We start from the raw sequence: 24,887 nt of genomic DNA, 5'->3' as shown, positions 1-24,887 counted from the left end.
AAAACTTTTCTATACCGACCTTCATGGTTGAGGGACCATATCAGATCGGTTTACATCGAACTGGGGAATTGGAACAAAAACCATAGTTTGAACAGGAAGAACAAAGTTACATTCAACAAGGAAAATAAACTTGGAGGCAAAGACTGCTGGAATGAAAGGCTAAGAAATTAGAAATTAAATAATATAGACAGTTGCTGAGTTCTTATTCCGAGTTTGAAGGGGGTGTGGAGATCTATTGTTCATGAACGGATCTATTGTTAAGGCGTGCTAGCTGAGCACTAGGGTGTGCATTCGTTTCCTACGTATTTGTAATCCGCAATGTATACGGCCATATTCGTTGTATTCGTGGGGAAGCGAAACATATCGCGATTCCCCATGAATACAACAAATCTTCGCTGAATTATTCAGCAGTCTAAAGGAGCCAATTTAAATAAAACCCCCACCCTCCTGACCCCCCCCCCCCAAGACTTACCAAAACTCCCTGGTGGTCCAGCGGGGGGTCCGGGAGCCATCTCCTGCACTCACACCCTCGGCTGCCGGTATTCAAAATGGCGCCGATAGCCTTTGACCTTCTATGCCACAGGGGCTACCGGTGCCATTGGTCAGCCCCTGTCACATGGTAGGAGAAATGGATGGGCGGCTCCATCTTGTGCTCCTACCATGTGACAGGGGCTGACCAATGGCACCGGTAGCCCCTCTGACATAGTAAGGGCAAAGGCTATCGGCGCCATTTTGAATACCGGCAGCCGAGGGTGTGAGTGCAGGAGATGGCTCCCGGACCCCCTGCTGGACCACCAGGGAGTTTTGGTAAGTCTTGGGGGGGTCAGGAGGGTGGGGGGGGGTTGTACTTAATTCAATTTTAGCTGGGAAACGAATAAGAATTAAAGCATGTATGTATCGGGGGGCCCCCCTTGCCGAATGCAACGTATCTGCCCCCCCGACGAATATGAATCCCGAATGCAACGTATGGCGTCCCTCTGCACATCCCTAGTGAGCACTCTGATATCAGCACTGGCTATGAAACTGCTGAGGCAGTGCTGTCATCTGTGTCTTTGCAGGCCCTTGTGACACAATGCATCCGATGTACAGGTGCATATCTTCAGGTGCACACGAATGTCAGCTAGGGAATGTGGCTATAAAATGTTGATTCTGTGATTGATACTTTTAACTGTCAACTTGTGCCTTTAAGCAGCTGAGCAACTTGTGCCTTTAAGCAGCTGAGATACTTGAGTTATATATGATTTCTAGAGCAGTTGGTCTCCATGTTCAAGGCCCTGCTGGAGTTCCATCTTACCTATGCCACTATCTCACCCACATGTGCGGGGTAGGACGGGGTCCAAGGCTTTGGGCCACCAAGCAAGAAGGTGCCAGCTAGGGCAAGCTATGTACATTGTGTTGACCGTCCTACACAAACAATGTTGTGAGACACGGCTCTTTTAGACCCACGTTCACTCAGAAAACGTTAGGCCAGCCACATGTCTTTGGTGTAATCTTTACTTTGAGTATACTTTTTATACTGCGCTCTATTGCTCCATTGTCAAGATGTAGCCTAGCTAGGCCTAAGTGGTTTCTGTTGCACACTGATACAGACAGAGGACCAGTGAGTGAAAGAAAGATAGAGAGGAGAGCAGCTAGAAGAAACACTCTGCTGGGCTCTCTTCCATGGAAGTGTTAGAAGTGACCCCAGGTGTTGCTATTTCAGTAATATAGTGGGAGATTAAAATATAATCTTAATGACTTTATTCATGCTGCTATTCTAGTGAGCTGCTGCTAAAAGAGTATAAAACACTGACAGCTTGAGTCATTCCCTAGCTAGAGCTGAAGAGGAAGGGGCGCATTTCTTTTCCTGGCAGAACAACGGTGGAAAGTAGGCACCCCCCCCTTCCCCCCAACCCCTTCCCCAATCAGCTTTGATGCAAACCTTTTGCAAAATAGAAGTCGTTAGAAGGCCTGGTTGCAAGGCCCACTCAGCCCCCTCTCCCCCCCCCCCCCCTGCTTCTGGCTGAAAAACAATAACCACAGAGCACAGGGTCAAGAGTTCATCTCCCCATACCCCCCCCCAGCTTTTGCACAAGCTTTTTGCAAAATACAGATAAACAAAGAAAACCGCAATCTAGCAACAGCAAGGTAACACACCTGCCAGAGGTAGCAAGAACAGGGAACAAAGGAATAGAGCAAGGAGCTTACTGCAGGGGAACTGAAATGGGGAGATGAAGCAGGGGCTAAAGGTATATAATCAACTGCAGAATAATGGAAAGATGTGCCTACTCTTGAATGACACCCTTGCTTGCAAGATCGTGAAAATAAACTTCTAAGAGACATTTCACTGCCTTTTTGTGTGTTCACTAACCAATCATTCCTAGAGAGGAATTTGTTTGTTTCTTACAGAAGGGAAAGTAGTAGTTGAGGACTAACAAGCAAAGTAGCATTGTATGACGCATTTGCTAAAGCTGCTGCCAGCCAGTGGGGTGTCCCTGGTTTCTGCAGGGGGACATGGGGGGAACCTCAGGTAGATCTGGAACTATGTCTATTGGGATACCATTGTATCTTTAAACAACTGGATGCAAACTGTAGTAATACAATAGCAATTCTAATAAAAAATGCTACGCGATTCCAAATGCCAGTGATGTGTCATATATTTACAACAACCCTCATTCGGGAGCCAAATGTTTACCCTAAATTGTGTTACATTCTATTGGGATTTGTAACCCATTATAAAGTGAATTGTTCACCACCGAATATGTATATTCATCGGGTTTGTTGTTATAAATGTACTTGAAAACACGTGTACCCAATAAGTTCAATTACGCAATCTAGGGTAAACATTTGGCTCCCGAATGAGGGTTGTTGTAAATATAAGACACATCATTGGCATTTGGAATCACGTAGCATTTTTTATTGGGATACCATGGCGTACAGCGATATTATGGAATACACAACAGAGCAGCACTATCTCCACAACTCTGGGTGGGGCATACCTCAACGCTCTCCCTGTTTTGTCCAAACAGCGAAATCTACTTTTGAGAACTCCAAAGGTGCGTTTTATGATGCAGCGAATAGAATTTAAGGCTTCGCTGTACCTCGACTCTGCTGGCGTGTTGGGAATGGCAACGGGGGTGAGGAGGCAGGTCCTGCAACCGTATCCTGAATCTCCTGCAGCAAAGAGAGAAAGGCTGCATCATTCACACCACCGTGACTTTGGGATAACGCTGCCAAACCACAGCATGCTGTACAACAGTAGAAGTGAAACTCTAGCTTAGCCTGAGTCTTAAAAGGCTCTTTCCTAACCCAAAGTCTATGTCACTTTTTCCTGTGACACTATATTGACACTATAGCACTTGCTTGTGCTGTGTCAGATCTTCCTGAATGGGAAACTGCATTTGGGGATCTTACCGAATGGGTGTGTGTCACTCACAACAAAGCTATCGCTGCCTGTTTCTAGCACTCCTCTAACACTGAAGCAGCACATCCAGCTGTCACAGCAGATAAACATCAACCTTGTGGTATGATTGTGCAAATCCCTGCCTGTTCTGCAGTATGTCCCCCAGAGATACACACTTGTGTGACCTGACACAGTCAATATGCTGGAGCCAAAATGGACAGCCCCCAGCTTCTGTTTTACCTGTATGGTGGTCAAGAAAAACTGTGGTTGACATCTTGGCTGGCCACACCTGATCTGGGAGTCCCTGCAGTGTGGATACTAAATGGTTGTGAATAACAAATCAGATTTCAACTGTTCCAAATGGGAGGATTTGAAAAGGCAATTGTTTAAAGTGAACCCACAGAAATTGTGTGCAGTGGTTGGCAAAGCTTTGTGGCAAGCTATGTGGCAAGGGCATTGTGGCAAAGCTTTGTGGCAAGGGCATTGTTTGGGCATCCAACATTAGCAGGCCTCTCCAGCATGGAGAGAGGAAGCTGGGCCCTTGCTCAATGGTTTGTAGACCTAATCGTACAAGCTACTTGTCATATAACCAACATTACATTTGCAACAGTCCCCCATGTCAGTGTTGTTGGCTGGAAATACATGGCCAGAGAAGGACTAGAGAAAGAAGCATCGCTCTTATCTCAAGCCAGCCATCACCACAGAGGCCATCTTCAAAATTATCAAACAGGGCCAATTGCCTAAGTATAAAAGAATTGTGCCCAGCTCCCAGGTACCTGGCCACCACATCGAGAATGCGCATTCGAGCATCGCAGACCACCTGCACGTTGATGGAGTGGAAGAGCTTTCTTTTGTGGTAGATCCCCTCTCTCCCACAGGATGGGATGATGGCTATGTAAGAGCAGTTGATAGCTCCCAGAACATTTGCAAACCTGGCAATGGCATAAAACCCTCACTCAGGTCCATCAAGCCTTGCCTGTCACAAGGGAATGCCATGTAGCAATTAATGCGGTCACGTACAGCTGTTATGACCTGGCCCAGACAACAGTCTTAAAATTAGCCAGATAAACCTATTCAGTTGGATATATTCACCATGAAATGCCCCAACTAAGTTATCTGGATAAGTTTATCTCACTACTAGAGTCATTTTTCAAATTGCGTTTAGGCTCTAACGTGCATTAAATAGTATCTAACACACGATAGATGCACGCTAAATATCACATCATGAGCAAGCATGTAAATTATGAGTATGCAAATAGGAGTTAATGCAAATTAGTGTCTCCTACCATATTTTGCAGCAATTTAATGCACAATAATGTAGGATTTAACTTCAGAAATAACACCTTTTTTTGACATTAGAAGGGCAAAAATGTTTTTACTGCATGACAGAGGCCGTTATCACGGATTGCACCTCTTACTGTGGCTATTATTGCTTGCAATAAAATGAGGCCTTTCATCAGACACGCCTACCAAGCCCTCTTGGGCCAATTAAATACCTTTTCTTACTTGACCTGTCTTCCTAAAGCTACAATGTTAGGGGGAAATTTACTCTTGGTGGGATACTCCTCCGATGACCCCCGACTGTCATTCGGTAGGAGCCAGATGCCATGAAATGCAGGGTGGAGAATAGTTTGGTAAGGCCCAGCATAGCATGCAACCTTCCCATGACCGGATCTAGATCCCCTCTGAGTTCTTCATATAACAGGTGATACCTGTTAACCAGATTTTCCTCTGGCATGCCCAATAATATGGTTCTTGGAGGGAAGATGCACTCCCTGAATCGCCACCGTGCCCTCCTGGGTGACAGGCGCTCAGGTGGGCCCCAATGCTCTCCTGGAGGGGGCCGGTGGCTCTGGTTCCAGTGCAGAGACTTCCCTGGGAGGGGTTTAAACTCCTCTTGCCTGTTGATGTGATTGTTGTTGTTTTTGTTGTCGGTGCCAAGCATCCTGAAGCAGCGAGTATCCCACCAAGAGTAAACTTCCCCCTAACATTGTAGCTTTAGGAAGACAGGTCAAGTAAGAAAAGGTATTTAATTGGCCCAAGAGGGCTTGGTAGGCGTGTCTGATGAAAGGCCTCATTTTATTGCAAGCAATAATAGCCACAGTAAGAGGTGCAATCCGTGATAACGGCCTCTGTCATGCAATAAAAACATTTTTGCCCTTCTAATGTCAAAAAAAGGTGTTATTTCTGAAGTTAAATCCTGCATTATTGTGCATTAAATTGCTGCAAAATATGGTAGGAGACACTAATTTGCATTAACTCCTTCCATTTGCATACTCATAATTTACATGCTTGCTCATGATGTGCTATTTAGCGTGCATCTAATGTGTGTTAGATACCATTTAATGCACGTTAGAGCCTAAACACAATTTGAAAAATGACTCTAGTAGTGAGATAAACTTATCCAGATAACTTAGTTGGGGTATTTCATGGTGAATATATCCAACTGGATAGGTTTATCTGGCTAATTTTAAGACTGCTCTTTGACTAAAAACTTTATCCAGATTATGTTAGGGGAGATCAAACCAGAGGGATTTTCAAATCCCAACTTTTGACCAGCCAAATGCCAAACTAAGTTTATCAAACACTCTGAAAATAACAAGTCATGTTAAACGTGTAACCCTGTTTGAGAAACCAGACTCTCCCAAAACTTACAATTTTCTCTCTTCGTTTATGCACTCAGATAATGGTAGAAAGCAGAGCAAAGTTTACTTATTCTGTATTTTGTATTCTTTTTTGTACCTTTCTGCTTTCTTCTCATTTTTCTTTCTCTTCTAAGTTTATCCTTCTGACTTCCCAAACTTGTTTAAAGGTTCCAACCTATCCTTGGTTAGACCAAACGTCCTTTGGGAAATCCCTGTTTGGAATTGCCATCGCTGCTTCAGTTTCGGCAGTGTAAGAGTCCCTCTTGTCGTGTGATCGGCTGCACAGGCTGCATGTTCCTATTGCTGACAGAGCCTTCCACTCCTGGCCGATAAGGAGCAAACCAGCCTTTGAATCCACCATTTCACGCTCACTGCGTCTGGATCTTTTCTTTGCTTCACATTCACTCTGATGAGCAGATTTACTATAACGTCCTGCGACTCTGCTCAAATTTAATTTTAACTGTTTTCTTCTCATAACATTTCTTTAACTTTTTCTGAAGCACTGAAGTTCTAAAAAAAAGGTATACCTTATAATTTCTGTCAAATGACTAACTTTCTGAGGTTAAACGCACTCACTCATTCACCTTTACTCATGCTGTTAATTTCGGTTTCAGGACCCCGGACAGCTCTCAGCCCCCTTCCAGTTCCTCCTAAACACTTTTTAAAACAGGCAGTTTTCCTTTCAGAGGTCAATATTCATTAGGGTTACTTCTGCTAGGGTAGGACTTAGCCTGTCAAATGCGGGGATTTGAATTTCCTGCCAATCTCAATGCTCCCAAGGAATAAAACAAATTGATAACCCACATAACTTTATGAGCCCAACTTTCAAAACTATCCTTCGTGCACCATTTTTTGCATGTAAGTGGGACTGAGGAGATATATTCAAGTATTATATACAGATTATGTGTTACAGTTTGTTAATTTGTTTTGTAGGTCACAATGATTTCTTAGTTTTGTTTGAAACAAAATATATATATTTTTTTTGTTTGTTTCATTCATTTTTTTGTTTTATATTGAAATCCATGGGGGAAGGCCCCATGGATTTCAATGTAAAGGAAAAAAGGGGCAGGGACCCAGGCCTGATGCCAGGTTCTGTCGCAGAGGCCTAGGCCCAATACTGGAGTCAAGCCCAAAGCAGGGTCCAGTTGTCAAGGCCCTTGTCTGGGCCAAGGTCTAGGCCCATTCCCAAGGCCCATCACTAGATCAAGGCCAAAGACCTAGGATTTGATCCCCAGCCCACAGCTTAGGCTTAGAACCAATGCTGGAGTCTTACCTGAGGCTGGGTCCCAATCTCTGAGGCTCAAAATGAGGCCAAGGCCCAGGTCCAACACTGGGGCCCAGCCTACACCAGGTCCCATCACTGAGGCCTGGGTTTGGGCCTAGGCCTAGGCCTGACATAGGGCCTGGCCAAAGGCCTTGTTCCTCTAGTAGCAGGTTTATGTCTAAGGTCTAGGCCTGACTTGGGGTCTGGCCCAAGGCTGTGACCCACTAGTCCCAGGTTTAGACCTAAGACCTAGGCCCAGACTTGACCCTGGGGCTTGGCCAAACTGAGATGCGGGTCTAGGCCTAGGTCCAGGCCTGGGCACAATAGTGGGGCCCATCTGAGTTTATTTATTTACATCTTTTTACTATACCGACGTTCAAGACAAAGATTCTTATCACACCGGTTTACATCGAACCAAACCTTGTAACAGATACAAATAACGAAAATCTTCTAACCAAATTTAGGAGGAGAATTTGAATACATATCCTGTCAGCTAGGCTTGAGGCCTAGACCTGGGCCCGACAAAGGGACTTGGCCAAGACCAGAATCCATCACCGAGACTCAGTCTTAGCTTAGATCCAGGACTGAGCTGTAAGACCAGAGGCCCAGGAATAAGCCTTTCAGTGTCTTCTTTCTTCTTCCACTGATTTTAAATATCACCTTCCGCCCAGAGGATGCATTGCAGTGATGCCACTGTGGCACCTTCCTTCAGTGCAGATGGTGCAATTTTGTTGTATGGCCACAGATGTTTATGGCTGGACAACAGAATGGCACTGTCTACCTTGGAGGAAGGTGCTGCAGAGGTCTCCCCCATGGTATGTCCTCTGGTATCAGGCCTTGGCCTAGACTTCAGTTTATCTCACTAACTTTGCCAGCTGGCCACAAGTTGAGTAGGGACTGCCCTTTGTTTATTTCTATATAATTTCAAAAACACACTCTAGGCATTCATTGGATGAGGCGTGTGAATACATAGCACTGCAGAAGAATTCATGCACCTAAGGAATGGGTTTTTATGTATTGATTTTATGGTGACTGGTGACTTTGAGAGGATCACAGGACATAGAGGACCAGAAGACCTAAACTGACATCAGAGGTTTCTGAGATGGTGCCCAATGTTTTAATCTTTTTGTGGTGAAACCGTGAGCTCAGAGAAACTTTACACTTATGCCACTTACTATCAATTACACTGTCAGATAAATCCCTTAAAGGGTAATTTTCAGCCAGTGTAGAATCTGTGGGTTTTATACTCGCAGACCTAACACAATTTTCAAAGCAAAAGTATGCACATACCTTCACTTTTAAAATTGTCCCAGTCAAACTATGCACACACAGCTACATTACACCTGGTGGTTGGTGCACATAGTTTGGCTGAGAGAATTTACATGCACAATTTTAAAATATAAAACTATGAGGTTGCTAAATCTGAAGGGAGGAGAAGGGAAAGAAACATTACTAAATTTGAAAAAACAGGGAAGGAGGGAGATAGGGAGCTGATCCATGGACCCCAAAACATTTGGATTTTTTAAAACGTTTTTCAGAGGTGTGGGGTGTGCTCAGTTCAACAGGGTCAGTTTTATTGGAAGGGAGGTGTTATCGGGCTACAGACCTACAGTACACCTATTTTTTTTAATACGGTGAACAAAGACAGTGAAATCTTAAGTTATCCAGCTACACACAACCAGATAACCTTAAAACCTAACCCATTACATTCAGACATAGCTTGTTAGGCTTTTAAGCTAACTAGCTACATGTAGCCGGATAACTTTAGGCGAATATATTCTCAGTGGGAAGTTTATCCTGCTGAATATATGGGACAAGTTATGTGGCTAATTTTAGCTGGAGAACTCATCTGCTCACTGGCTTACTGAATATGTTCCGCTATGTGTATTAAAAACTGTGCATGTATTGATACGAATGTGTGTACTTTCAGGGTGGTGATATGTGGTATTTTATAAACTGTGCACAGGTTATAAAATAATACTGCATTTATCTCCACTCCAAACAATGCGTGCATGTGTCAGTATGCACACAAGTTTGTAATGCAGTGGTGTGCACAGTTTCTGCAAATATTTTATAAAAATATACAAATATAATTTACATGCAAAATAGTCGTAATGTATGTATAATAACCCTTAGTTTCTGCATGGTGGCGAGTATTTTACAAAGCTGGCTGATGTATGCGCCTTTCTCGCTTGTGAAAATCCTTACTTGTGTGCCCATACTTCCAAGTACCAATTCACTAATGCCTCTTCCCAGACCTTCACCGATTCATTCCCACCTTCCACCAGTTCACCCACAATCCTCTGCCACTTGCTCCAGACCTTCCCACCTCCAAAACCTCAGATAAAAGAGAAGTCAGATTTAATATTCTGTGACTTGATTTGCATTTGTGCATATTTGATGAGGTATACACATACTCCATTTATAAATTTCATAAACGGGTGCCCTCAAACTGCTCTCTTGGTATGCACATATTTTGCTTTGTGTGACAGCTAGGTGCATGCATACTCCCACCCTTCTGAAAGTTGGCTTTTTGTGCATGGAGGCTACTTAAGTGTGTATATGCCAGTTTTACACACACAAGCCCTGGGTAAGTCTTTAAAAATTCAGTCCCTTTATGTCTTCAAAAATGTAGTAGTGACTTAATATTCAGATGACTTCATTCTGTGACTATGTGAGCTTAAGCTGCTCAATGGAATAATATCATTGCTATGTCTTAAATACATAAAGAGGTTTTTCTTCTTTTTTTAAAAAAGGAAAAGACTGCAGGAGATTCTGCAAAGAAAAGGTCTCATCGAGTCAATGGGTTTGTTACAGGAGTTGTTGCCATAACAAACAAATGTATTGGGATCTGGAAGCAGTGTTTTTGTGAACAGCAGATTCTTAACAGGTTCTTTTGAACCTAATCAACTGCATAACCGACGCCAGGCGAGGAGAGTAAATAAGAGGCAGCCAGGTGGTTGGACATATTCCGGGCACTTGCGCTCATGCATCGATATCTTTCAAACTGCAGAGGACCTCAAAACTAGGACCAGGATAATGAACAGAGCAGAAGAGAATAAAATACAGCTCTTAATTGAACCTGGGTTGATAGATCTTCTTTGGCATATTGTGAGAGAGATCAATCTTATGAACTTCCTCAAGGGTAAAAGAGCATTGGAAGTCGGTGTCACTGCTGGTGCTGGGCTTGGGCACATTAACGGCACGGAGAAATGACAGCAAACAATGCTCTCCATGGGAATGTATTGATTATAGATAACGCGGCTTCGGTTGTTTCCCTTGAGCGCATAGATTATAGGGTTTGCATGTCTTAGGAATGAAAAAGGAAATTGGTGAGCATGGCTTGTTTGGATTTGCCTGAGTAGAGGAGGTTAAACTATAAGCTGCGAGGGGCACACAGGAAAATTGATAGCTCATTTGTTCAAGGGAAGCTGAAGATGTGCCTTGCAGTTAGTTAATGGAAGAGCACGTGGTGAGGAACTGGGAAGGATGGAGACACTCCATGGTGGTGCCAATCTCAAGGCTGGGAAATGTTTATGCAGATATATATATATATATATATATATATATACTGTAAATAAAACGTTGGATTTCAGACACGTGCCTGAGTCATCGCCATCCAGGATTCTGCCATTTTAACACATAACAAACAGAAGGACAGTGCTAGATATAGACAGGCGAAATAACCGATAGATGGCGATCGTAAGTCCTGAATCACCTGGGTAAAGTGTCTGAAAACAAAACAAAACTTTTTTTTTCACATGCATCCAAATCGGGGGCAATTCTCACACTGCCCGTATAGCAGCGAAGGCCAAGGATAATTTTTACCAATTTCAAAATTGTTGAAGGAAAATGCACCCGTGGATGTTCGCACCAATTTTTTCTGCAGATACTTTTTTTTCTGGCCAAATCTACCTGCATTGTTTTCTCGCCTGACCTAACCTCCTCCTTCCTCCCCCTCCCCCCGAAACACCTCCACCACAGCGCAGGTAAAGTAGACGCATGGTGGAGCTGCGAGAGTGCGCTTTTACTCTCATTCTGGGGGGGGGGTAAAATACAGTTTACCTGTAGAAATCCCCTATGAAAATCGCTCTGTACTTTGAATTCTCATTAAAGGAATATGCTTAAGATAATTCTTTAGTTTGAGGCTTCTCTGGACTTTATTGATACATTGAGGAGTTTCCATGTCAAGCAAAATTTACTGTCAACACGTTGGGGCAGATTTTAAAACATACGCTCGCGGCTTACATTGGTGCTCACAACCCGGAGCACACAAACGTACGCCCGATTTTATAACACGCACGCGCAGCAGCACGCATGTTTATAAAATCAGGGGTCGGTGCGTGCAAGGGGGTGCACAATTGTGCACCTTGCGCCCGGCCAAGCCATTCTGCCTTCCTCCGTTCCCTCCCAGGCCGCTCCAAAATCGGAGCAGCCTCGGAGGGAACTTCCCTACCCACCCACCCTACCTTCCCTTCCCCTAACTCTCCCGCCCCCCCAGCCCTAAGCTAAACCCCCCCTAAACAATTTATCTTACCCTGTTACGCCTGCCTTGGCCAGGCACAAGTTGCACGCGCCCGGCTGATGGTTGGCCCACGATCCTGGACACAGCAGCAAATGGGCCGCTGTGCCTGGAGGCTCCAGCCCCGCCCCTGCCCTGCCCCCGCCCCGCCTCCGGACCGCTCCGCCCATGCCCCACTGCTTTTTTCAAGCCCCGGGACTTACACGCATCCCGGGGTTTTACGCGCGCGCGCGCATAAGCCCCCTACGCGAGTAAATCCTCCTGGATTTTACGTGCGGAGGGCTTTGAAAATCTGCCCCATTTTGCTTGCATTTGACAGGAATAACATTCTTAATTAGAGTATTGTGGGAGGGAATAGTTTCAGGATGTGTGTGAGGCTGATTTCCAGAGTCAGATTGGGCACTTTCACTGTTGCGGGAGCTGGCCGCGGAGGCCAGCGACCAGCTCCCTCCGCCTACCCGCGCAGCTGTCCCTTACTCATCGGCGCCGGGAGCCTCGCAGCAGCAGGAAGCCGCCGCAGACGCATCCAGCCGTACTGTCTCCCCGCCGGACCCCCCATGCCGATGCTCCTTCTCGGCCGGGACGCGGCCGAGCCCCATTCAGGCCTTCCTGCTCGGGAGGAGCATCCTACACGCATGTCACGAGATCCTATTTAAAGGGCTCACCTCGGGAGGTGCCGCGGTCCCTCCCTCCTGACCCCAGACTATCTAAGGCAAGGCCTGCCTCCCAGGCCTTGCCTTGGCTCCTTGGCTCCTGCTTTTGTCCTGGAAGTTCAGTTCCTGTGCTTCTGCTCGTGACCTGCTTGTGAGCTAAGACCCCTACCTGTACCTGACCTACGAGATTCCCCGCCTGCCAAGACCCCGGCCTGTACCTGACCTACGAGATTCTCAGTCTGCCAGGACCTACGCCAGCACCCAGGCCCTCCTGTACAGTGTTCCCCTGCTTGACTCCTGAGACCCCACTTAAGTCTAGCCGGCTCCAGTACCCAAGGGCTCAACCTGAGGGGAACGAGGGCCGGTAGTGATATAGCCCCAGCGGGGTCTCAGGCCTCTCCCAGCCCCGCCTGCCAATGGTGGGGACCCGTGGGGCTCCTCCCCACAGGTGGTACCAACTCCCCCTTGGCCCAGGTAACATTCACACTGCAAATCTTAGGATCTATAAGGAGGTGGAGTATCCTCTATACCCATCCTCTATACCCATTCACAACTCTCTTACTGATGCCCTTGCATTCTGGAACACATGTCTTGCTGCTATAAATGACTTTCTCACTAACATCCACCTCGCCCTAAACTCTTCCAAAACAGAGCTGCTCCTTCTTTCTCCACACCTACTCCCTAAACCCCTGATCTCCAACGACCCAGCTTTCAACACCATATCATCCCAACCCACCGTAAGAGACCTTGGGGTAATTCTAGACCAACAACTTAATCTAAAAAAACAGATCAATTCCATCCTCAAAGAAGGTTTCTTCAAGCTCAGTATTCTAAAGAAACTCAGACCCCTCCTCCACTATCATGATTTCCGCACCGTCATCCAAGCTACCCTTTCCTCAAAGCTAGACTATTGTAATGCCCTCCTCCTTGGACTACCCTCCTCCACTACGAAACCCCTTACAAATGTTCCAAAATGCTATCGCCAGGGTTATTACCAATTCACGGAAAGCTGATCACATCACTCCCATACTCAAAGACCTCCACTGGCTCCCCATAGCATCCCGTATCCTCTTTAAAACTTTAACCATAGTTCACAAATCCATCTACTCCTACAACTCTAACTGGCTTGATGAACCCTTTTGTCCCATACGATCTGAACGTCCCATTCGATCTGTCAACAAAGGTACCCTCTCAATACCCCCTATTAAAAAAGCCCACCTCTCCGCCACAAGGGATCGCGCACTCTCCATTGCAGGCTCTAAACAATGGAACGCCCTCCCCACCACACTCAGACTTGAGCCATGCTACTCCAAGTTCAGAAAAAAACTAAAGACATGGCTCTTCCGACAAGCCTACCCAGATTAATCATCTCCTTTTACCTCCATCTACCTCCCCTCCCTCCAACTCCATGGACAGCCCCCTTATAATTGGTACCTAAATTGTATATAGATTTGTAATTAGCCTGTTACCATTTAAGACTTTACTTATAGACTCTTGTAAATAGCCCGTTACCGTTGAAATCTAATGCTTGTAATTTTCAATACTCTCTGCACTATGTTTTTACTCTCTCCCGTTTCCCCTCCCTGTTGATTGTACTTTCAGCCTATTAGTTGCAATGTGAACCGGTATGATGATGTTTGCATACTAATGCCGGTATATAAAAGCTTCAAATAAATAAATAAATAAATATTTACCAGTTACCCCTACTCACGTGTCTTGTCCTCCCCACCTAACACCACTAAGGGAGGTTGATAATGGAGGTGTCCAATTTAAGGATATTGTTAACGTTGCTCTCAAACCATTGGTGCCATGCTTGATGATCTCTGAAGCCCTCCTTTGCTGCACCATCCAGGTGTGAGCTCTCAAGCCTCCCTTGCACCGAGGCCCTGACTGAAGGCTCTGACCCCTTAGCGCGCTACTAACTCTTATTATCCAGTGCCTCCCACCAGCTTACCTTCCGAGCTGAGGCCACGTGCAGGGGGGCCTGAAATCTCATACTTTTGGTTTACCTGAATCTTTGACCACGGTGCTGCTAGTTCATTCTGTAAGCTCAGGAAAACCTGGCAGCTGGACTCTCGTTCTATATTACTTAACACATCGGTGCTCTCTAATTGAGGTCTCCTAAACCCTTGCACCATGTCAGCTCCCCAATAACCACTTCAGCAAGCCGCAGTTCAGTCAACATCAAAATATTCCCTTGTTTAATCCTTTACTATAACTTAAAGCCTATTTCACAACAATTTGAGATGGCTCCACGTGTAAGCTCCCCAAGAGTACAGAAAGGAGAGATACAAATCACACAGCGCTGCGGTTTCGCTCTTTACCTTGCTTAGGAAAAAGATTCCTGGCCAGAGTTTCAAGCAGCCCCCGGGCTAGGCATTTCCAGCTCCCAACCAGAGCTCCCAACCAAAGAAAAAGCAGGTGGGAATTATATCCGCCCCCCAATTAAAGCAGCTTCCACATCCTGTGCCTGCGTATTCAGCTTAACTTCCTGCTGCCTTCAATAGGAATCCTGCCCCTCTCCAAAGTCAGCTTTACTTAAAGCAAACTCCTCTCTAAAGCTGGCCATAGCCTTCACTGGGGTCCTCTCTCATGCGTGTCAGCTGGCCCTGGACTTTTTTCTTCAGACAAGTATAGGGCCGGATTTTCAAAGGGTTACGCGCGCTGGGCCTATTTTCAAAAGGCCCGGCGATGTGCGTAAAGCCCCGGGACGCGTGCAAGTCCCGGGGCTTGCAAAAAAGGGGCGGGGAGGGGGTGAGGCATGGCCAGAGGCCTCTGCACGGCTGCTTTCCCGGGGATCGTAAGTTTTGAAACAAAAAAAAAGAAGACAAAAAAAGGTAGGGGTGAGAAAGGGCGGGGGAGGTAGGGGGAAGGAAGGTTGGGTGGGGGGTAGGGAACGGGGGAAGGCAGTGAGGCTCGGAGCGGGCTCGGCGTGCGCATGGTGTACGATTGTGCACCAGGCGCGCGCCGACCCCGGATTTTATAACACGCGCGTGCCTGCCCGGCCCGGTAGCACGCGCGCATGTACGCTCGTGCACACCTTTTAAAATCTTCCCCATAATGCAAACAACCCGAAAACAAACTGCCTTCATGCAATCTCCAAAACCTCTACAGCAATCGATAACACAAGTATAATACACACAAAGCCCATTAACAGCTTTACTTCACTGCCACACATTCTCCTCGTTGTCCAACTGTTTGTCTCCCTCTCTCTCTCTCTCTTTCTCTTTCTTTCTCTAACTGCTACGGATTCTGGGACTTGTAGTTCACAGGCAACCAAGCTGCAGCATGCTGTTTTTTCCCAAACAAGTCTGGCCAAGGCAAATTTTACAGAATTCTTCTTCTTCTTTTTTTTTTTTTTAAAGCGCTGGGACTAGGGCAAATCTGTCAATTCACCACAATTAGTTGTAATTCAAAGTAAACCATATCATGTATCCAAACCAAACATTAAAAATGGCAATAGAATATTATATGTGAATCTTTTTTTATCTGCCACCCATACTTCTCTGTGTGCTGTTGATCTCCTTGGTGTGCCCATCGCTGGTATCTACTAAGTCCTGTTGTGCTCTGTGCAGTGCACTGGAAGGGTAAATCCCATACCCTCAAGCAATATGAGTTTTTGCCTCTTGTTTAGAAAAGTGAGCTTTTCCGTGCAGAGTAGATAACTATATTCTGTAGTCCCATTGCTGTTGAGAGCGGCATCGGCGCTCCATCAGTGCCAGCCTATGGCACCCCTTTCTCTGCAGCCTCCAGTCTCTGACTTTGTTGCCTTGCCCCCTTGTGATGTCAGAGCTGGTGATGGGATTGAGAGCCGTCCCAGATCCAGAGGCGAGTTACTGAGGGTAGATTGCCGTTGAAGGGGCGAGTCAAAAGGGCTTGCCTTCATGAGTGGCAATGAAAGTGGTTTTGGATTGTTATTGATTTTTGTATTTTTATGGTATTATTTTTATTTTATTAGGCTATATTTATTTGTCCATTAAGCATTATGTTTATTGAATTTTTTGATTTGTAATTGTGATATTTATGTTATTAATCAGTTTAGGCAGTATCTTGTATTGGAAAGGCAGGGTAAAAATGTAATGTGTTGATACGTTTTACCGCTTTAAACCAATTATTATAATCTATTATTCATGTCAACAGCACTGTGCAAAGCAAGAGTGTAGGCCGCAACTCTCAAGGGCTCCTGATGTGGGTGGAATGCGCAAGGGGGGTGAATGTTTGCAAATTATGTGCAGCGGCACAATTGGACCTTCCCCTGTACCTAACCTTCTTTCCCCTTCCCCTCTCCTCTCCACCCCCTAAACCTAACCTACCTTTCCCCAATTTTATTTATTTTATTACTTGCTGCTCCTTGGGAGCAAAAGTAATTTACGCACATTGGCCGCTAATGGCCACTGTCCCATCCAGCCTCCGCCCCGCCCCACCCCTTTTTCAAGACCCTGCAGTTGTGCACGTATCGGCGCTTCCGCGTGTAGCCGGGCCCTTTTGAAAATGCACACGGTGCACGCAGGGCCCGGCCACGCGTATAAGTATCAATTTTTAAGCACGCAACTTTGAAATATGCGGATGGGCGCGCATGCACAAAAGAGAGCATTTCACAATGTGTGCACGCTTGTGCAGACACTTTGTAAAATGTGCCAGTTGGGCGCGTACATAGGCGCATGTATATGCACACAGCTGTGAGCACATTTCCAATAGGGCACACATGTACGCGCTTTCTGCCTATTTCATACAATTATGACATAGGCGCGTAAATGCCCATGGTATCTAATAGGCAGAAAGCGCATACATGTGTGCCCTATTGGAAATGTGCGTGCACATGTGCGCACAAATCCCGCTTCCATCATGGAAATGGATCCAGTAAAGCAGCCAGTATCCTTCTACTAGTCTTCCTGCTACTACAATAAAACCCCTCCAGCTGCTTCAAAATGCGGCGGCGAGAATCCTGACAAATACTAATCGGAGAGAGCACATCTCGCCCATATTAAAAGATCTTCATTGGCTCCCAGTAAACTTTAGGATTCTCCATAAATCTCTTACAATTAATCACACAAACATTCACCACCAGACGCCTCTTGACCTGCTACACCTTCTCAAACTTCACTCTACAGCCAGACCCTTAAGGGAAGCCTACAAAGGATCCTTACACGTTCCCCCTATCAAAGCGGTGCACCACTCAAATATCAGAGACCGGGCATTTTCAACAATAGGTCCCTCCATTTGGAACTCCATGCCCCCGGACCTCAGGCAGGAAACCTGTCTCCTAACTTTTAAAAAGAAACTCAAGACATGGCTTTTCGGTCGAGCCTTTCCCTGTTCCTAACATGACTCAGAATTGTTCCCATCTCCACCGTATTTAAACTAGCACTAAGACTCGCTAATACATCATAACGAGATTGGCTCCTTGCCTCCCTCCCACAACCCCACTGTATATAGTAAACTATCTCTGTTCTCCCCCCTTTATTTTCCTATCCCCAGTTTTTGCTCCCTTGTTATAATGTAACTTTATGCTTCATCAAATTTTGTCTTTTGTTAATTGGTTATGGTTAACTGCTTAGTTCGATGTAAACCGAGTTGATTTGATTTGTATCAAGAAAGTCGGCATATAAAAGCCTTAAATAAATAAATAAATAAATAAATAAATAAATAAATAGTACACTTCCCCCAAAGATAGAAGATTTAGGAAGAAAGAGCAGGTAAGAAAAGGGGGTTTTTTGGCCTCGCAGGGCTGCATAGTTGTGTGTGAGAAATTCCCTCGTTTTTTTCACTCACGATATTAGCCACCATTATAGCCACAATCCCTGATAATGGTGACTACCTCATGCGAAAAGAGTTTTCCCCTCTACTGCCAAAAAAAGGTGTTTCCCATGTTAAAACCCGTGTTAATGTGCATTATATTTTTGTTACAGGCGGTAGGAGTCCCTCATTTGCATAAAAAGCTCGCTTTTGCCTACTCATTATAAAATTTGCTTGCAAACATGTGACAGGATAAAGATCATGCGTTTATTGTGCATTAGACCCCATTTATCATGCCATAAGGCCCTAACGCGATTTGACGAATGACCCTGGTAGCTGGTCAGACGTGCTGAAAATGGACCTCATGCTAAATGTGGAATCACTTGGTTTATTCACTCAAATAAAGATAGAAAGCGTATTTATTCTGCTTTTTCTATCATTTTTGTACCCTTTTTTGCTTTATTGAGATTTTTCTCTCTCTTCTTTCAGACTTCCCAAACTTGTTTAAAGGTTTCAACCTATCCTTGGTTAGATCAAATTTCCTTTGGGAAATCCCTGTTTGAAATTGCCATAGCTGCTTCAGTTTCTGCAGTGTAAGAGTCCCTCTTGTCGTGTGATCGGCTGCACAGGCTGCATGTTCCTGTTGCTGACTCAGCCTTCCACTCCTGGCCGGTAAGGAGCAAACCAGCCTTTGAATCCACCATTTCACGCTCACCGTGATGGATTCTTTTTTCTTTTCTTCACAGATTACCTCTTTCACAGTCACTCCTATGAGCAGATTCACTTTTCTGAAGGATTGGCAAATGGCTTTCTGAAGTACAAATGCACTCATTCAGGGTCACACATGCTAGTAAATTCAGTTTCAGGACCATGGACAGCTCTTAGTGCCTGCTCCTTCCAGTTCTTAAACCGACTGCTTTTAAAACTGGCAGCTTTCCTTTCAGAGGTCCATATTCAACAGTTTCTTTAGCCAGGGTAGGACTTAGCCTGTCAAACCCGGGGATTTGAATTTCCTGCTGATCTCAATGCTCCCAAATTATACAACTAACCGATTAGACGGATAACATTTATGAGCCCAACTTTTAAAACTGTGCTTGGTACAACATTTGTGCACGTAAGTGGGCCCACGGAGATTTATTCTAGTATTTTATAAACCGCGTGGCAGAAACCGCACAGTTTATAAAATGCCATGAATTTATGCCACAAAAGTGCATGCATATATTTCTAAATACGCATATTTTTAATGCAGGAACATACTCAAGTTATTAAAATATAAGGGTCTGATTTTAAAAAGCATTTACATGCGTAAATCTGGGTTTTACGCATGTAAATGCACTTTACTCGAGTAAGTGGGCTTTTGAAAATTGCTACAATATATGCCATTGAATCGTCCATAGGATTTATTCGCATAAGTGCACTTTACGTGAGTAAATGGCTTTTGAAAATTGCTACAATAGTAGTTACATTTATGCGCGTAACTCCTTTGAAAATTACCCCCTAAATGTATATTTTATGCATCTGGAGGTAATTTTCAAAGGAGTTATGCGTCTAAATGTAACATTCTATCATAGCAATTTTCAAAAGTCATTTACTTGAGTAAAGTGCACTGACATGAGTAAATCCTGTGGAGAATTCAATGGCATATATTGTAGCAACTTTCAAAAGTCCCCTTCCATGGGTAAAGTGCATTTACACATGTAACATCTGTTTTTAAGCACATAAATGCTTTTGAAAATCAGGCCCATAATGAAGGTAATTTTCAAAGAATTTCTTGGGGGTTAAGCATATAAAATTAGCATATACAGATGTAACTGTGAGCATATACGATATTTTATAAACCTTGAGAGTATATGTCACTCTTAAGTATGAACGGGGAAAAAAGGGGGCAGTTTAGGTGCAATTTGGGGTTGGGCTTGGAAGCACACACACAAGTTGCTATTTTGCAAGTGCTATATGCGCATACATTACTGAACTTGTCCATATACTTTTGCACCTGCTAAGTGACTTGTGCAATTGAAATTGCACCTTGTCTTTTTAGTTTTTTGTTTTTTGGGGGGGGGGAGGTCTGAATGACCTAGAGAGGGTTCAGGATGAAGTGCTGGAGGGTCGAGATCAACTTGCGGAGGAATTAACAAGCTGGTGATTAGTCCCGCAAGTATTTTCAGAAGTGTAGTGCAAGTACACGTTATAAAATGCCTGCCCTGCATTTAATTCTGGGTGGTTTGACATGACTTATTGCAATTATTGCACACATAAAATATGCATGTGTATTCTATAAAATGGGTAGAAAACATAAGCATGTCCCTGCATTACAAATATACATGAACATTTTCAGGGCCTACTGCCACCAATTTATTAAATTCTAGCAAAATTCTCTGCTGTCCCACTTCCGTGCAAAATAGTGTACTGCAGACAGTTTTGAAAGTTGGGATCAAGCATTATGACAATTTGTGTGTAATAACCCAGAATCAAATGGAGAGGCAGATATTTTAAAAAGTATGGGGCGGATTTTCAAAGGGTTACGCATGTATCTTATGCACGTAACCCCGAAAACCCACTCCTGCGCATGCCGAGCCTATTTTGCATAGGCTCGGTGATGCGCGCAAGCCCCGGGACACGCGTATGTCCCGGGGCTTGAAAAAGGGGGCGGGGGCATGGGCGGGGTGGTCCGGGGTGGGCATGGGGCAGGAGGCTCCAGGAACAGCGGCCATTTGCCGCTGTGCCTGGGATGACGGGCTGGCCGTTGGCCGGCGCACGCAACCTATACCTGCCCGGAGGCAGGCGCTACTTAAGGTAAGGGGGGGGGGTTAGGTAGGGCTTGGGGGTCGGTTAGGTAAGGGAAGGGAGGGGAAGGTGGGGGGCAGAAGGAAAGTTCCCTCCGAGGCCGCTCTGATTTTGGAGCGGCCTCGGAGGGAACGGAAGAAGGCTGCGCGGCTCGGCGCATCACAAGTTGCACAATTGTGCACCCCCTTGCGTGCGCCGACCCTGGATTTTATAACATGCATCGGCTGCACGCGTATGTTATAAAATCAGGCGTAGATTTGTGCGCACTGGGTTGCACGCACAAATCTACGCCCACGCACAATTCTTAAAATCCGGCTCTATGTGTGTATTCCACTTCTGAAAATGGAATCACCGGTTTGCCGATACCCTTACCAGGTGTAAAAGTGTGTTTGTGTGTGTGTGTGTGTGTGTGTACTGTGTGCGTAGGTATTTATTTCCAAACATTTGATAATCTGCTTTTTGTCAAGTAGGTCTGAAAGCGGATTACAATCAGATAGTCTAACGGGTGCAAACCATTAGTATAAGCATCAGGTACACAAATGACAGTATAGCATGTGTTCAAGGGTAGTGTGTAGCAATCATAGAAACAGACTCAGACGCAACTGATTTCTTCTTCATTAACGAGCAGGCTGAGGGAACAACCATGCCTTTGTCTGTTTTCAGAACGTGAGGTAGGCTGGTTTGAAGTGAAGGGAAAGAAGCATCTCATTCCAGATGTTGGGTGTGTAGCAACTGAAAGCTCGAAGTCTTGTGTAGGACCAGTTTTGTAGAAGTAAGAGGAGGGGCGGAGGACAGAACAACCTTTAGAGAGGATTGGAGTTCTCTCATGAGAGCGTGAAGGGCAAGAAGACGGGAGACGTACTCTGAGGCCTGCTTATTTACACATCTGAAGATGAAGCAAAGGGTTTTTAATTTAATCTTGGTTTCTACTGAGGGCCATAGTTTATAAAAGATAGGCATTACATGGTCTGTTGCTTTGGCCCCTACCAAGATTCTGGCCACAGAATTTTGTAAGAGTTGGAGACATTTCATACTGAATTGGAAAATGCTGTGCAGTAGAGAGTTACAGTAGTCAATCTGACTAGTGATTTATGCATGAATTACAGTGGCTAGGTTGTGGTGATCAAGATAGTTGCATAACTGACTGATCTGATGAGCATACATGAAGGAAGCTCTTACTACCATAGAGATATGGAATTCCATCACAAGACTTTTGTCTATTTGAACCCCAAGTCTTCATACTGATGAGGGGGGGGGGGGGGGTTTCCTGATAGAGATGGTAGAGAAAATAGGGGATGTCTTCGGCAGCTGAGCCAGAGTTCAGATGTAGAAGGATTCTGTTTGTGGTTACTCAGGAAATAGCCTACTGCAGTAAGACAAGATTAGTGATGGAAAGTAGGGATGTGAATCGGGCTTCAGACGATTGAAAATATCGGATGATATTTTCAAAATCATCAGAAATCGGAGGCTCCCGATAAGAGAACCCCACGATTATGTTCCTGGGGTTCTCTTATCGTTTTGGGGGAGGGCGGGAAAAATGGCACACCAAAACAATCCCTAAACCCACCCCGATCCTTTAAAATTTTTCCTTTAGCTTCCCCCACCCTCCCGAACCCCCCCAAAACTTTTTACAAGTACCTGGTGGTCCAGTGGGGGTCCCGGGAGCCATCTCCCACTCTCGGGCCGTCGGCTGCCACTAATCAAAATGGCACCGATGGCCCTTTGCCCTTACCATGTGACAGGGTATCCGTGCCATTGGCCGGCCCCTGTCACATGGTAGGAGCACTGGATGGCCCGCCTGCTGGCAGGTTGGGATCCACCTGCAGCCCTATTCTCTCTCACACACACACGTGCGCCATTTTTACAGTATCTTCAAATAACACCGAGCAGAAGCTGATCTTTTCTGCCTCCTTCCCCCTTCTGCTCTCAACTGTCTTCTACCCACAGAAACAGAGAAACGTGACAGCAGAAATAAAAAACCCATATGGGCCCACCTGGTCTGCCCAACTAATTCAGCTTTACAGTTCCCATCACGACCTCAGGGATCCCTTGTGCAAGTTCCATACTTTCTAGCATTCAGATACTGTCCTTGTCTCCACCACCTCCACTGGGAAGCTGCTCCATGCACCCACCACCCTCTCTGCAAACTAAATATTTCATTTTCCTGGGAGAAGCAATACTACAAGTCCATATACGCAAAGTGGGGGGTGAGAGGGTGTTGGGTCAGGCCTGGCGCCACTGGGTGTGCAAACCATGCAAATGGGAGCCTGCCAGAGTTTTGGGTGGATGTAAATTGGAGCCTGCCTAGGATGTATGTGTGTCTGTGTGTGTGCGTGCGTGCATGCATGGGAGGCGGGAGCCTCCCTGGGATGGGTGGGACATTTGTATAAGAATGGGAAACTGCCTGAGATGAGTGAGTGCATGTGAATGGGAATCTGCCTGCAATGGATGGATGGATGTGAATGGGAGCTTGCCTGGGTTTTGGGTGAATGTGAATGGGAGTCTGCCTAGAATTTGAGTGGGTGAGGGTGTGTGAATGGGAGCCTGCCTGGGTTTTGGGTGGATGTGAATGGGAGTCTGCCTAGAATTTGAGTGGGTGAGGGTGTGTGAATGGGAGCCTGCCTGGGTTTTGGGTGGATGTGAATGGGAGTCTGCCTAGAATTTGAGTGGGTGAGGGTATGTGAATGGGAGCCTGCCTGGGTTTTCGGTGGATGTGAATGGGAGTCTGCCTAGAATTTGAGTGGGTGAGGGTGTGTGAATGGGAGCCTGCCTGGGTTTTGGGTGGATGTGAATGGGAGTCTGCCTAGAATTTGAGTGGGTGAGGGTGTGTGAATGGGAGCTTGCCTGGGTTTTGGGTGGATGTGAATGGGAGTCTGCCTAGAATTTGAGTGGGTGAGGGTGTGTGAATGGGAGCCTGCCTGGGTTTTGGGTGGATGTGAATGGGAGTCTGCCTAGAATTTGAGTGGGTGAGGGTATGTGAATGGGAGCCTGCCTGGGTTTTCGGTGGATGTGAATGGGAGTCTGCCTAGAATTTGAGTGGGTGAGGGTGTGTGAATGGGAGCTTGCCTGGGTTGCATGTGTGTGTGTGAGAGAGAGTAGGGCTGCAGGTGGATCCCAACCTGCCAGCAGGCAAAATGAAGAGGAAGGCCTGGGGCTGCTGGCAGATCCCAATCAAAGAAGAGCTGGAGACACCTGAGTGTGTGAGAGAGAAAGAAGCACATGTGTGTGAGCTTGTGTGTGGGTGTGTGTAGGAAAGAGAGGAGAAGGTTTCTGCACCCCACTCCCACTACTCCACGACAGTCTCAGGATGGCTAGAAATCAAAAGTTCCCAGGTATGAAGAGCGTGAATTTTTAAAATCTTTTTTAATTTTATTTTTCAGGTGTTATTTGCTGTGTCTGCTGTTTTGAAATAGTTTATTAGTGTTTGGGACATTTAAAAAAATGTTTATATGAGTTTTTAATGATTTGTTCTTTATTTGTCATCTGTTTTTTTAAATAATTTTATTAGTATGTTTTTAGTATTATGATTATGTGTTTATTTTATTTCTTGATTTTATTGTGTGATGTTTGAGGAATGGTGATGGTTCTGTTTTTTCATTGTTGCACTGCATAGAGAGTCTGACTTCCTTTGGTTTCCAGTTCAGTTTTTGACTGTGCATTTGTATTTCTACTTTATGGTTGCTCTATTCTGTATTTGGTGAGGGTCTGTTTATGCTCTGCATGTGTGACTGAGGTGAGGCATTCTCCTAATAGGAAGTGTATTAGTGTTTTAGGGCTTTCGGAGGGTCAAGTCCATACCCAACACACATCACAATAGGCCTAATACCATCTGGGTTCCAAGGGTCTTTTTTGCAGGGGTTTCTGGTTGGCATCACAGCAGTGCATGTAAATGTAATGTAGG

General features: G+C 45.4%; 1 long non-coding RNA gene across 1 annotated transcript in view; it reads right to left on the bottom strand.

Moving 5' to 3' along the window:
* Positions 1–24,887, bottom strand: part of LOC115088481 — a 56,568-nt gene that overhangs the window by 13,953 nt on the left and 17,728 nt on the right. The window contains exon 3 of the long non-coding RNA XR_003855784.1: positions 2,979–3,153. This is a non-coding gene — a long non-coding RNA (uncharacterized LOC115088481). The remainder of the gene's footprint in view (positions 1–2,978; positions 3,154–24,887) is intronic.

This window comes from Rhinatrema bivittatum, chromosome 3 (assembly GCF_901001135.1).
Source record: "Rhinatrema bivittatum chromosome 3, aRhiBiv1.1, whole genome shotgun sequence".
NCBI classification, from domain to species: domain Eukaryota; kingdom Metazoa; phylum Chordata; class Amphibia; order Gymnophiona; family Rhinatrematidae; genus Rhinatrema; species Rhinatrema bivittatum.
Note: the sequence above shows the minus strand (reverse complement) of the source record. Positions and strands in the feature narration are given on the sequence as shown.